Here is a 12,895-nt window from a genome sequence, read left to right as displayed (position 1 = left end):
CCAGCCTATGGAGCACAATATTTCTGTTTCTGCCCTTTTTTTTTTTTTTTCAGGTTCCTGAAGGACAACACAGTCAGAGTTTAATGCATTGGAGACAGGGAAGGAGAGGAGAACGTTTTCATGGAGAATTATTTTTGGGGAATGGAAGCTTTCACTAACACAGGGAATGGTGTAGCCTTTTAGAGAAGCAAGTCCAGAACAGGTCAACTCTGGCTTCTTACAACAGTTTTGTTAGGGATAATAGCAATAATACAATTAACAAAAACAATGCCCCAGAATTGCAGACAATGGAAAAGTTTTCCTGTCTCTTAGGAAGATTTTAAAATACTTTTAGCAGTGTTTTAATGTATTTAATTATATTTGTGATCATATATTTAATTATGTTTGACATTTAACTGACATTTATTTTTCATTTTTTCTTGCACATCTTTAAAATATATCTGTCTTTGCATATTTGCACTTGGCAATGTAAACACTTGGTCAGTTAGCTCTACCCCCCTTCTCAGACCCAAATATCAGGTAATAACTCCTTTCAAGTACAACTGCTTTGAGTTAGATTTGAACCTGCAGCTGTCCTCAATGTTATTGCTGGTTTCCAGAGGCAATCATTGTCTCTGATTCTAGCATATTCTAAATTTTTCAGATATTTTACTTTATAAAATATTAACTTACTCAATAATCCCAAAAGCTGCTTCTTGCTAATCAGGGATGTTTCCACTCTTCATTCAGTAGGGCTGAATGAAGTTAATTCCAAGGGATTAACATATAAACTTTCTTGTCTCTTCAGAGAGCAACATTTTTCTCTAATCTCCTGCCCCACCTCTCAGTAGGTTATTATTCCTGAACACGTATTATTTACTTTTCTCTCAAGGTTGATCTGTGATAAAAATTCCAAAATAAAGCACAACTCTTGCTTCAAAGAAAATCTGAAGACAACAGTTACTGGAGTATTCAAAGATGCTTAAGTATTTATTCAGTTAAAAATCACCATCCTCCCAGAGGAAAAGTCCCATAGTAGTCAGAATAGTGGCAGACTTACACCTTTTTCTTTGTCTGTTTGTAAAAGGTGAGGAAAGAAGTGTGATTGTAATAACACACGGTACAAACACATCACTAGAGGCAAGGTTCTGCTTCTACTTCATGATGGAAATAGCCCAAGTCTGGACTGTATCCTTATCCTGATTTTGGGTTTGTTTAAACTGTTCTTTTACTGAATGCTGTGAGCTTTTATTGCAAGCTGAGCAAGAACTCCAAAATCAACCTGACTGAAAACTCATTGCTGCTTCCTCATTAATATGCCAGAAGGACTGTGACATTTCTATGCAATGTCTGTGCTCTTGGGACTGATGATTCAGTGTAGAGCTGTGTGGAATTTCTACAAAACTTCAAGCCTCCTCACTTTTCAAATGGCTTCATTTTACCAGTTCGTCAAGCAAAACTAAAAATAATTGTTTTGTGTGCAATTACAAGGGAAAAGATGGAAATTTCACTGCACTATTTATTAGGCAACTCATTAGAAAGCAGAAGCTGCATTTTCAAGAGCAGCATGAAATATATCTCCTATGTTCAATTCTTTGGTTTTTTCCTGCAGTTAGAAAAAAAAATCATGCCAAAATTTTAAGGTACACTCAAACTAAAAGCATGCTTGTCATAGTTTCATGAAACAGATGAGGAAAAAGCTACCAGGGATAGCAACTGGCAAAACAGACATGTTAAAGAACTGGATGTCTCCAAACAAGTATAAAACTACAGACTAATTTTGGTTTTCACAATATTGCAGCTTAGAGACTTGCCTCACTACAAATTAAATGCAAAAGACTCATTTAAAGAAAATGAATGTGTCATCATAGGTCTTAAAATCCAGCAATGTCCCCACAGGTCTGCAGCCAAGAAGACACCAATCTGTGTCCTGTCTGCAAGTGATTCTGCCAAGAGTCATCCTCTGGTTCACAGTAAAACACAACAGGGACAAAGACAAAAGAAATCATGAGATCCACTGGCAAGGAGCAGTCAAGGACCTTACAAACATTCTTCCCACATGAGCTGTTTCTTTGTGAACACACAAACATATCCATGAAAGCAGAGTGGGGGAGTCAAAGCCCTCTGCATTCAACACAGGCAAGTAAGAACAAACTGACAGAATCTGCTGTGTGACAGAGGCCAGTTGTGCCCTCACAGACACGAAGGAAGACATGGTATGGGCTTGGAAAACTTCAGTCACAACAAGCACCCACTCCATGAAAGAAAAGGACTTCTGGGAATGCTGGGCTATGTGCATCGTATGCGTATTGTATGGCATGAAATTATATACTTTAAGCTCCCTCACAGGCCATTTCAGAAGGAAAGGAACAGAGCAATTTTATTCAGAACTTTTACCACATTTAATTATCAATCCAAATTTTTAATTTTCCAAGAGAGCAATTATGTTGAGAAAGACCTACAAAGTTAACAGGAGTGTTGTTTTAAAGGAACTGAGCAGAATACTTTATAACCTGATATACTTCAGAATCATTAGAGAATCATGTATTAAATCTACATACAATGCAAGTTAAGATGCATTGGAAAAGCTGCTGAACACAGAAATGAAAGCCAAAGGAATCTACAGTATCCAACAGCTAAATTCCCTCTGATTTCAGGGGCACAGATGACAAAGAGAAAATCATGGCAATAAATTAATTAAAAAAAAGAAAGGGAAAGAGAAAAGCATCTTGAAGGACAGCCTTCCAAGAAATCATGTCTTTAATCACCTGGAAAGAACTCTAGAAAACAAGATGTACTGAGCAGTAAGAAATCACTGGATCAGTATTAAATATATATTATGGCAGCAAGAAAAGACTGCTGTATGTAATTTCCATCTGCATAGCCTCACATGCAGGGAGGGCATTCTACTTTTAAGTAGTCTACATTCATTACTGAACACTTCTGCACAAAAAAAGGATTCAAAAGGCGAAATGCACAAGATTCAAATCAAAGTATAATTTATACAACAACATTTGAAGGTTTAGGTGTGTAAAGTTTAGTAAAATATCATCATCTACGTCCACAAATCCACCTAATGTGCAGAGTTTAGATGAATTCTCCATAGGAATGATAATGTCAAATCAGGATTAAATTAATAACAATGTATTCAATTACTTCTTTCTTCTTCTATTTTAAGTCAATCTAAGCAGGCCAGAATTTTCCAGACTTCATAGTTTCAACTGTTTAACATCTTTGTTCGAGTCACTTCTTCAGGGCAGGTGTTTCCTTCCATCCCAGGTGTGCACACCTGTGTGCAGTGACCTCACCCACCTGACAGACGTTGTTCTTGGTCACTGCTGTGTCGTACCTGCTGCTGATTGATTCTCCTCCTGCTTCTGCCTTTTGCTTCCTTGTCCCATGGAAACCTACTGTAAATCCTGGCATGTGACTCAGGTCGCTCTCTGAAAAGGACCCAAATTACTTTGGTGGGACTGTTCCTCCTCTCTCGCTGCTGTAACATGTAATTAATGCATTATGTAAAAATCAATTAAGGTCCTGACTGCTTTTTCTGCAGGCTGAGTGTGGCAGCACTTGCAGCGTCTTTCACTGCGCCAGTGGCAGAAGCTCCATAGCAACAGCATGTTTGCATTCCTACAGGAACCACATTGCTCCTGTGCTAGCAGGAAAACCCTTCTGACATGTGCAGTCACAGTTATTTAGTCTGTGTGCTGAAGAATTTATTCTGATTAATAAAGATTTAACTAAAATATTTGTTTATTTGTCCATAGTTAGCAGAGGGTTTCACTGTTCCAGCTTCCATGTAGAGTGACAGTATTGCTTTGGTGCTGAAGAAGTGCAAGTTTTGTCTTCCCTCACCTGTAATTCAATAATACTCAAACATATGTAAAAGCTGTTTGGAGGGTTTAAACAGACATTCCCTGAAATAATCCTTCACTTCTCTTGTAGAATCTCTGATCCTTTTCTTTAAGTGTACCCATTGCAAAAGGTCTTCACCCATTCAACACCATCCAAGAAAAGCTTTTCTTAAAGTACAAACAAGCAAACCAGAACAGGTTAGATTAGAAGTAGTCAAATGGTTGGGCACAATTATATGAAATACAACAATACAAATTTTTAAGTTGAAAACCAGAATACCACACATATACCACTGTACCCCAGATACTACCACTTGTAGCCAGTAGACTAAGAGGCTCTAAAATTAAAGTGTTTTATTGGTAATCACAGAACATTCAAGATATTCATTGCTCTGTGCTCTTGCTTTCATTCTGATCCCTGTCCTCTGTAGCTAGATGACACTTATCATTTAGAAACTATTCTTGTGGTAAGGAAGAACACAAATCATACCCCCCAACGGGTAGAAAAAGCACACCAGGTCAGGACAGGCACTTGTACTCTCATTCCACGGGAAATGAGGCTGATGAGAATTGAACAGATCTCCCACTGGATGCAAAGAACAGTTCCAAAGCCTCAGGGTTATCCACATTATTAAGTAACAACAGCTCTAGTGAGGCAACATCATCAATCAGCATGAATATTCCTCACCAGCTAAATCTCTGGGATTGAAAAGGATTATCTCCATCGCTGTGCCAACAGACTAAGCAGTTTGCCAGTCATCTCTAACCTATTACTTAACAACTCACAAATTCAGTGGTCATTTCCACTGCAGCCTGCTGGCCCAGGAGGGGAAGAGACTCAGCTTCAGGAGCTGCCAGTGATTCTAATAAACAGGAAAACTCCAAGTCCAAATCCAGTGCAGCTCATTAATTGCTCCTGTAATCCTTCACCATTCTCTAACTTTGCACATACAAATGCTTTCCACCCTCTGTCATCCCCAGAAGTTATCTGCAGTTACAATTCAGGTAGGTCTCCTCGATGCTTAACAGCAACAATATTTAATTCTGCAGGGGCAAAAAGGCCACCTAACAAGTACACTCGTGATATGAATCCAAGTCCTCAGTCAACAGCTGGCAAGTGCACCCAACCTAATTGAGAAGCAACATTTAAGTGAAGAAACAAAGCCAGGACACACCAGATTCTCCCAACTTGCCTTATTTTTACACAGCAGAAATAGCAGGACTCTGTATTAATTTTCATATCTTTATTCATTCAACAATGGAGAGGGGGAAAGGCAGAAGACTAAACACATAAGACATGAAGGTAAACTGAAACAATTTAGAAGCACAGTTTGAGAAGATAACAAAACAGCAGTTTTTAAAAGAAAAATATTCACAGGCATCAGTAGTAAGAAACGGGCATGAGGTGGGAGAAAACTACGTAAACTCAATTGCAAAGAACAAAAAAACCATACCTGCAACTCATAAACCTGTGGGCCTATTCTAATGACACATGGAGATCTCAATTCAAATTATCCAAGACGTTTATCTGTCAAAATAAACTGGAAATAAAAAGTGAATAAATAACCTCCAGAACCTCTCTCCCCCACCCACATCAATAACTAGACCTTATCACAGCAACGTTTTGTTTAGAGGTGCCACCGTATACTTGTGTTCAGTTATGCTTGGAGCACCACTTACCAGAAAGACCCACATGAAACAATAGCAAGAAGTAATATTCAAAATTTAGTCCTTAGATGATGCCTTTTTTGTCTTGTCAGCAATCTTCAGCAAGCTGATACAGCCTGAATAGACACAGTGTAATAAGCTTTTCCAAATACTCTTTAACCCCAACAGAAGGGCTGTATTTACAGGTTTATGACCCTTATGCCTCAGAAGGGAACTTGGCCAGAAAAGCTGCTTCCAGCAGAAATGTCAAAATAATCGAGAAGAGAAATAAGGATTAGCTGCCACCTTGTGGAATGAAAGCACATCTGCATTGATAAAACCTTGTGTATCACACTCTGGGTAGAAATGGAAGACAAACAACAGGTCCTTCAAAACAGGAGAAAATAAACGGGGGTATAAGAGCAAGATATCAAAGAGAGAAATACATGAGTTTCTTTAATGTTCTTCACAAAAGAGAATGTAAAAAGATACCTAGAAAGAGTCTGGGTGTCAAAGCAAGCACAACATGAGATTTAGGTTTTCTACATTTAAGTCATAGCAGCAAGTGACCAAACTTTTAAGGACTCTACAAAAAAACCCAGTGATAGAACTTAAATGACTCCCTCTCCCAGGAAAACTCCACTAACCCAGGCATTTAGCACCACCATGGTTCAGTGCAGGGGTAAGGAGGTGACAGTGCCTGAGGAGGTGGTTTTGCAGCGTGTGTTTAATTCCAGGCTGCCCACTGGCCATCAAATGGATGAGCAGCACCAGAGACAGGAGCCTGGACTGGCTGAACAACCCACTTTGGGCTGGCCTCTTCTCTGCTTTCCCTTTTCTGGGGTAATAGACTTTGAGTGCTACAATGGCTCCATGCACCAGGTGTTCCTGTGGTAAATACAGAATGGGCACAACAGCTGGCTTTTACAAAAATGAAGCTATTAAATGCAGTTTAGGTTCTATTTAATTCGATATAGTCATTGCTCCAACATAAGCAAGTGATAGCAGCAATGTTGTAATTTCTATTCAGTTCCTAGATTCCCCAATGGAGACTTGGAAAAAGAGAAAGCTCGGAAAATTCTGTGGTTTGGCTTTGGCTAAAAACTTATATCTGCACATTTCCTTACCAAACAGACATTGTGTGTTGGTAGTAGAGAGCCTTTACATTAGAGCTCTGTGCTGGCAGAGACAGCCATTCACTAAATATAAGGCTTAGTCATGAGAGCCCATTCCTACCTCCCTCAATAATTAATTTCTTATAGTAATTTCTAAGGGTTTTGTATAATGCAATACATGCTTTTGAGATGGGGCATGTCAGGGCAATTCCTCAACTTGTAGTTGAAATTTAGCACCTGCCTGAAAGCACAGTGTTGGTTTATCTAACTCCAGTTATATGATGGAAAAATAGAAAAATATTGATTTCCTACTCGCTCCCTCTGAAGTCTGACACTGAAGAATCCCCAGCCCTATTCCAAATTCTATTTCTCTTTCCTACAGTAACCTCCTGATACATCCTGGATCCTTCTTCAGTCTGCAAGTCTCTGTCTATGATGTTGCAAACACAAGATCTCCTCTTTCTCAGCATTGGGAAGAATCTCACAGTGTCTCATTATGTTCCACATATTTTGAGAGCAAACTTAAGGTAACCCATACACCTCCTGCTGCTTCCTGCACAAACTTCTGGCTCGTCAGACACTCCTCCCAGTTTTGCATCACCTGGAAACTTGCTGGGGGCACATTCTGCCCCATCCTCCAGGTCATAAATGAAGCAAACAGGCCTGGGATGTGCTGCTGGTCCCCAGTCAGACTTCCAGGGACTGATCTGCCCCCCCGGGTCTGCCCATTCAGCCAAGTTTTTTTCTCCACCACACTGCCTGCTCATTCAGCCCATACTTCATCAACTTTTCTATGTAAGACAATGTCAAAATCCCTTGGACCCACATGATCTTGTACCGTCTACAAATAAAAAAATCAGGTTCTCTTCCTGAAATGCTTGCACCCTTAATTAGGTTGTCAACTGCAAAACAAAAAAAAACACCACAAAACAAACAAACAAAACCAACAAAAACACACAATCCCCAAAACAAACAAACCATAAAACCCCCAAACAAAACAAACAACCCCCCAGAAAGAAACCAAACAAACCCTCATCAACCAAAAACCCCAACGAACCTGTCTGTTTTTCAGAATGCTAACACACCGTTGTCATGGCCACAAATTGCCATAGTGACATTAGATACATCTGTATTTCTAGCTTAAAATTGCTTCTATTTTCACAGAAAATAAATCCAACTGAAAGAAACTACTCATCCATCTTTACCAGGAAATACTACTAAAATCCAGAGTATAAATTAGGGCAACACACAGCAACTGGTTAATTGCAAAAGGGGGGGAATAAATCACAAACATTGCCATTTACAGAGCTGCTTCCCGCAGCTAGAAAATGGTTTGAACGTACAACAAAAGAATTTGAGGACAGTTATTCTGTAACACTATTGTCTCAGAAAGACTCACTGGATAAGGGCTCAATTAGAAAGCCCAGAGAGCTTAAATAGCCTTTTTAGTCAGAGGTTAACTGCAGTATCATTTCATATTTCTCTTTCAGAGCCCCGGTTTGTTCTCCCCCCAACCCCAAGGAGGACCTTCACTCTCAGACACGGGAAATATTGCTGTTCGACCTGTCATAACTGAACTGTTATCAGATAAGTCTCTGCTCTCCCATTTTCAGTGATTTTATGCTATGCTTATACCCTCTAGTGGACAAAAAGAAATCCACAACCCTCCTTGTGCCTCTAGATCAGCACCGTGCTAACAGGAGCTCCGACAGGAAAACGCTGAGTCAAAACAACCCTCTAATTTCTGCACTTCCAGGAACATCCTTGAGTCATCTCTACCTGGCTACATCTGCCCCGGCCCCTCCACTGTCTTACCAGGCTGTCATTCAGCCAACACTGGCCCATATATAGCTCACCATACCTGAATTTAGACGTGAATTCAAGGTCAAAATAAAAAATTCATTTATCTCTACGTGACATTCACAACGTTTGAAAAATGATCTAACAGGGGAGTCAAAGGTGAGGAGTCCCTCAACTCAGTGCTTTCCCAGATAAGGCAGCAGCACAAACACAGAAGGTTTGTATTTGATATCAGCTCTGACGACCGGGACAATGTCTCTACATTTTTTAGTCACCATAAATTTTCAACTTCCTTTCTGTTTGGTAGGTTACTAAGCATTACTTGTGATAAAAACGTGTGATACAAGATTTTATGTGCTTGCCATGCAGACCAACGTTCCTCCCAAACCTGCTCCAAAGAACACGACTGAATTCCCTACCTGTGTAAGTCACTAAAAAATTTATGGCAGCAGTGGAAATGCAAAGATAGGTACAGTTATATATCACAGAAGACTTCAGCTTTTGCTCCTTTGGTGTTCACTGATTTCTGCAGCATTCCCACAAATGTTACTTCTAACATTATTTGTCTAAATACGCAGCCAGAATGCTCCTGTCCAAAGGATCTGCACTGAGCACATTCCAGCCAGAATCCACTGCAAGAAAAGGGAAATACATCAAACTCTGCTGCTGGCAGTCATTGTGATTCCACCTGGGAATCCAGCTCTAGGCCTTCTTGTACATGTATGAATCTAGGTCACAGGATTAAATAATGGAAAAAGGCTAAATTTCAGCTCTAATACAGTATATTCCATGTCTCCACAGTCAGTAAAGTGGAAGCAGTCCTTTGCTTAATATGTAAACAAAAGAAATACAACCAGTTCACAGAACAGTTGGAGCTCAGAAACAGAGCAAGAAAGTAACAGTTTTCTTGCAAGGGGTTTAGGCAAAGAATTTAGGCATACAAACAGCAGTGACCTAAATTTACCTGCAAAGTTGCAGAAAAAACCCTCACTGTTTCTTTTCACTTCACATTATTTTCGTTCCAGTTGTCATCATAAATAGAGCACTGGAAATTCATACACTGAATTTTGGGGTTCTACATACAGCTGTGTGTATGAGCATAGCAAAGTCCAGCATTTGGTTCACCCAAAAATGCAGGCTTTGGCAGGGGGAGGGTATAATTTCCCAGATGAATGTATCCTCTGGAGCTCCCTGCTGGTGCTTCTCCAGCATAACACATCTATTACAAAGTGATGAGAGATACTTGATACTCATCTGGTCCTCCCTGCAGATCAGCTGCCTGCTGAGGTAAAAGTCAAGCTTTATTGTTCTGAAGTGATGAAAGGCTCGGGAATCTCAACCTATGTGGCTCAAGCCCAGTTCAGAAAGGTACAACACAGAGAGAGAGAGGTGTTCTGAGAGAAACCAGGTTCTAATATGTAGAATGCAAAGTTTAAGAGTTGCTTGGGGCTCAGAAAGTCAGCAGTATTTACAGGACAGCTGTACTGCACACAGCCCATTTTCCACTCTAATTCTATCTCTCAGGACATTGTCTCCACTTACTGTTGAAACCAACTGTTCACACCTCTGAAGGTCTCTCCAGGCTTTTTAACAATACCTACAAGGAACATAACACTGAGTTATGTTTACAGTGCCTTGCAGTAGCACCAAATTCCAGATGAAAGGTGACCAGGAAACCTTTCTCTTCAGTAACACTAAAGCACATTCCCACACAGCATATGCATTTCTGCACGTGTCAGCTCTTAAACATTAAATTCAGTAGGATCCAGACCACAGTCAGCACACAGGAACTCCTGGGCAACTGGCTCTAGGTGGCTTTGACTGAGCAGGGAGGTTGCAGCAGATGACAGCTCTCTGATTCTATGAGCTCATGCAGCTTCAGAATACTCTGCTGATTTTTCACATATCTGACTTTGCAGGACAAAACTCAGAAAGCAGCACCACGAGATGCCTCAGCCAGGTGGCACACTACAAATTCTTAGTGGGTAAAGCAAGAAAAGCTGTGGTACAGAGCAGTTCCACAGAGATGTGATTTGGCCTCTCTCCAGCAAGCAGTAAAGTGACAACACAGTGTCCCAATTAGAACGAAGGATAAGAATACAATTTTTTCCCCCCTGCATTTCTCCCTTAGGGAATAAGCCACACTTTCCAGCATTATATGCAACTTTGGAAGACAGATAGGAAAACTCAGCTCAATCCAACAGCTGCTCCCAAGCATACAGTGACACTTCACAGCTAATTTGTGAGCCGCCTTCTCTGTAGGTCAGAGAACCAGCAGAGTTCTCCACAGTTATCTTACTTTCCTCCTAAGGCACTGTGTTTCCTGCTGATTAAGATGGCACAGAATAACAATAAATAACAATTTCTGGAAAAGTTGTGGTTCTCTAGAAATCTTACTTTTCAAGGCTGTATATTGTGAGGGAGTCATACTTCCAAGGGGGATATATAAAGGAAAGCCCAGCACTGCAAAAACACAATGAATGGAACTCAATTCACTAAGATGAGGGAAGGTGAAGCTTCCCCAGAACAAACTTCGCAATTTTAAGAACACCAGCATCCCTCTCTCTGTACACCCTCTACCTACCAAGGAAGTTAATCTCGTCTAAAAGAAATCAGTCTCAGATCCCTGAAGCTGGAGAATCAGAAACTCAAGAAAGTACAGTAAGTAATAAAGATGTTTAGCTGAAGTGTAAAGGTTTAAAACCTGACAGTAGTCTCCCCTATGTTTTCATATCTCTTACCCACCATGGAGGGTACTGCCAAGCAAGAAAACATTTTTCCCTTTTATGCAACAAATCATTAAGTTTCTCACACGAGAAACCACATTTCACTATTTTCTTTACCAACATCAGAACACTGACTTGTAGTACTATAAAGCATGAAGGTAAAAACATTTCTTTTCAAAAGGCAGTCATGGCTTCAGCTTTGTATCTCATGGTACAGGTATTTTAGGATAACTTTAGGCACACAAAGTTTGACACACACACACCACCCACTCCCACCCCCTCCCTTCAGGTATCATTTTCTCTTACTGCATTTCTCTCTGTGCCCAGGCATATTAGGAAAAGGTTATAAACACTTAGTGAACACAACAGGTTCTACTGCTAGGTGAAGATTTAACCATTTGCTTAATTGCACAATGAAGCCCACAGATGATACTGAAGAGAAACTACATTCCAGCATTTCCTGCTGAAAACACTGAACAGCAGCTGATAAAAGCATTTTATCAAAGCAGCACATTCAGCATTCTCATTAACAAGAGAATTTCTATGCAAGACAGTGCCATCCAATGCAGGACTATATCTAGAAACTCACTAAGAGGTCACGTGGGTGGTGGTAGATCTGCAGAGGCTTTGATCGAGCAAAGCACAGTCTAGCAGTCACATTTGTACTAGAAGAAAATAGTATCCATGCTAAGACATTGTTCTTGCTCTGGGTAAGTTCTGCTGCTTGGCATCATCAGCTTCGTATCACACACTAGATAGCAGTCCCTGACTCTACTCCAGACTCACTCCTGCAACCAAAAGTCATTTAAATCCCCTGTATAAACAAAAGTCAGAGTAAAACTGACCCATACTTACCCACGAGCTAATGACATCAAGCACCAACGCTAAGTAAAAGCTACTTAGCACAGGACCCAGCTCAGGAAGACAAAAATAAATCCAAATGCCAAAACGATCTTCAGAAAATTCTTCCTGTGCTTCAAAGCAGAAGAGCCACTATAAATGAACTGATTCTGGAGAACACTCTGGAAAAGTCACCCTATGGAAACCTAGTAATCAGACTGTCACAACACAGGCACAAGGAAAGGGCATGAAGATCAACATAAGGGGGGACTTGGCTTCCAAATGAAGTCCCTCACAAGGACTTACATAAATAATTTGCTATGGAAAATTTTAGCTAAAGAAAAAAAAAATAAATCAAGAAACATGGTCATAGAGATACTTGGTATATAGAGAATAATGGTTCTCTCTTGCTCAGTATAGTAAAGTCTAGGACAGCATTTCCTCACAACTGAATCTTCCCCATAATAATGGAAGATTTTTATCCCTTGTCTGGAGAGAGGAATTTCCTGTGGAAACAGAAAGTATTCCTGCTTCAAGGACATGCACTTGCATGTGCTAGTGAGACAGGAACACAAAGTTTGCTAATAAACTAAAAAGAACAAAATAATTGTTTTCTTTTTTTTTTTTTTGGTGAAACTCAAAACTCAAAGCCAAATCAAGGATTTTCTATTGGCTTCTGGATAAGGCCTTGTGGATAACTTGGGACAAATATTTCTGACAAGACGCAAGTTTCTGACACGGTCTGTCAAAATTTCAACTTTTAAAAGCTATAAATAAAAGTAAAACCAACTTCATTGGTTTCCTAAAATAACTGGTTAATTCAACAGCAAACAATTTGCCACCAAGACAATGGGAAACAAGAAAAAAAATTCAGTCCTGATCTTCAACTTTATAAACTTTTGAAGGGCTGTCCTGTAGGACAGAAATACTT

The sequence above is a fragment of the Manacus vitellinus genome, unplaced genomic scaffold, assembly GCF_001715985.3.
Source record: "Manacus vitellinus isolate BGI_N305 unplaced genomic scaffold, ASM171598v3 scaffold_25_pilon, whole genome shotgun sequence".
NCBI classification, from domain to species: domain Eukaryota; kingdom Metazoa; phylum Chordata; class Aves; order Passeriformes; family Pipridae; genus Manacus; species Manacus vitellinus.
This window is presented reverse-complemented; position numbering follows the sequence as displayed.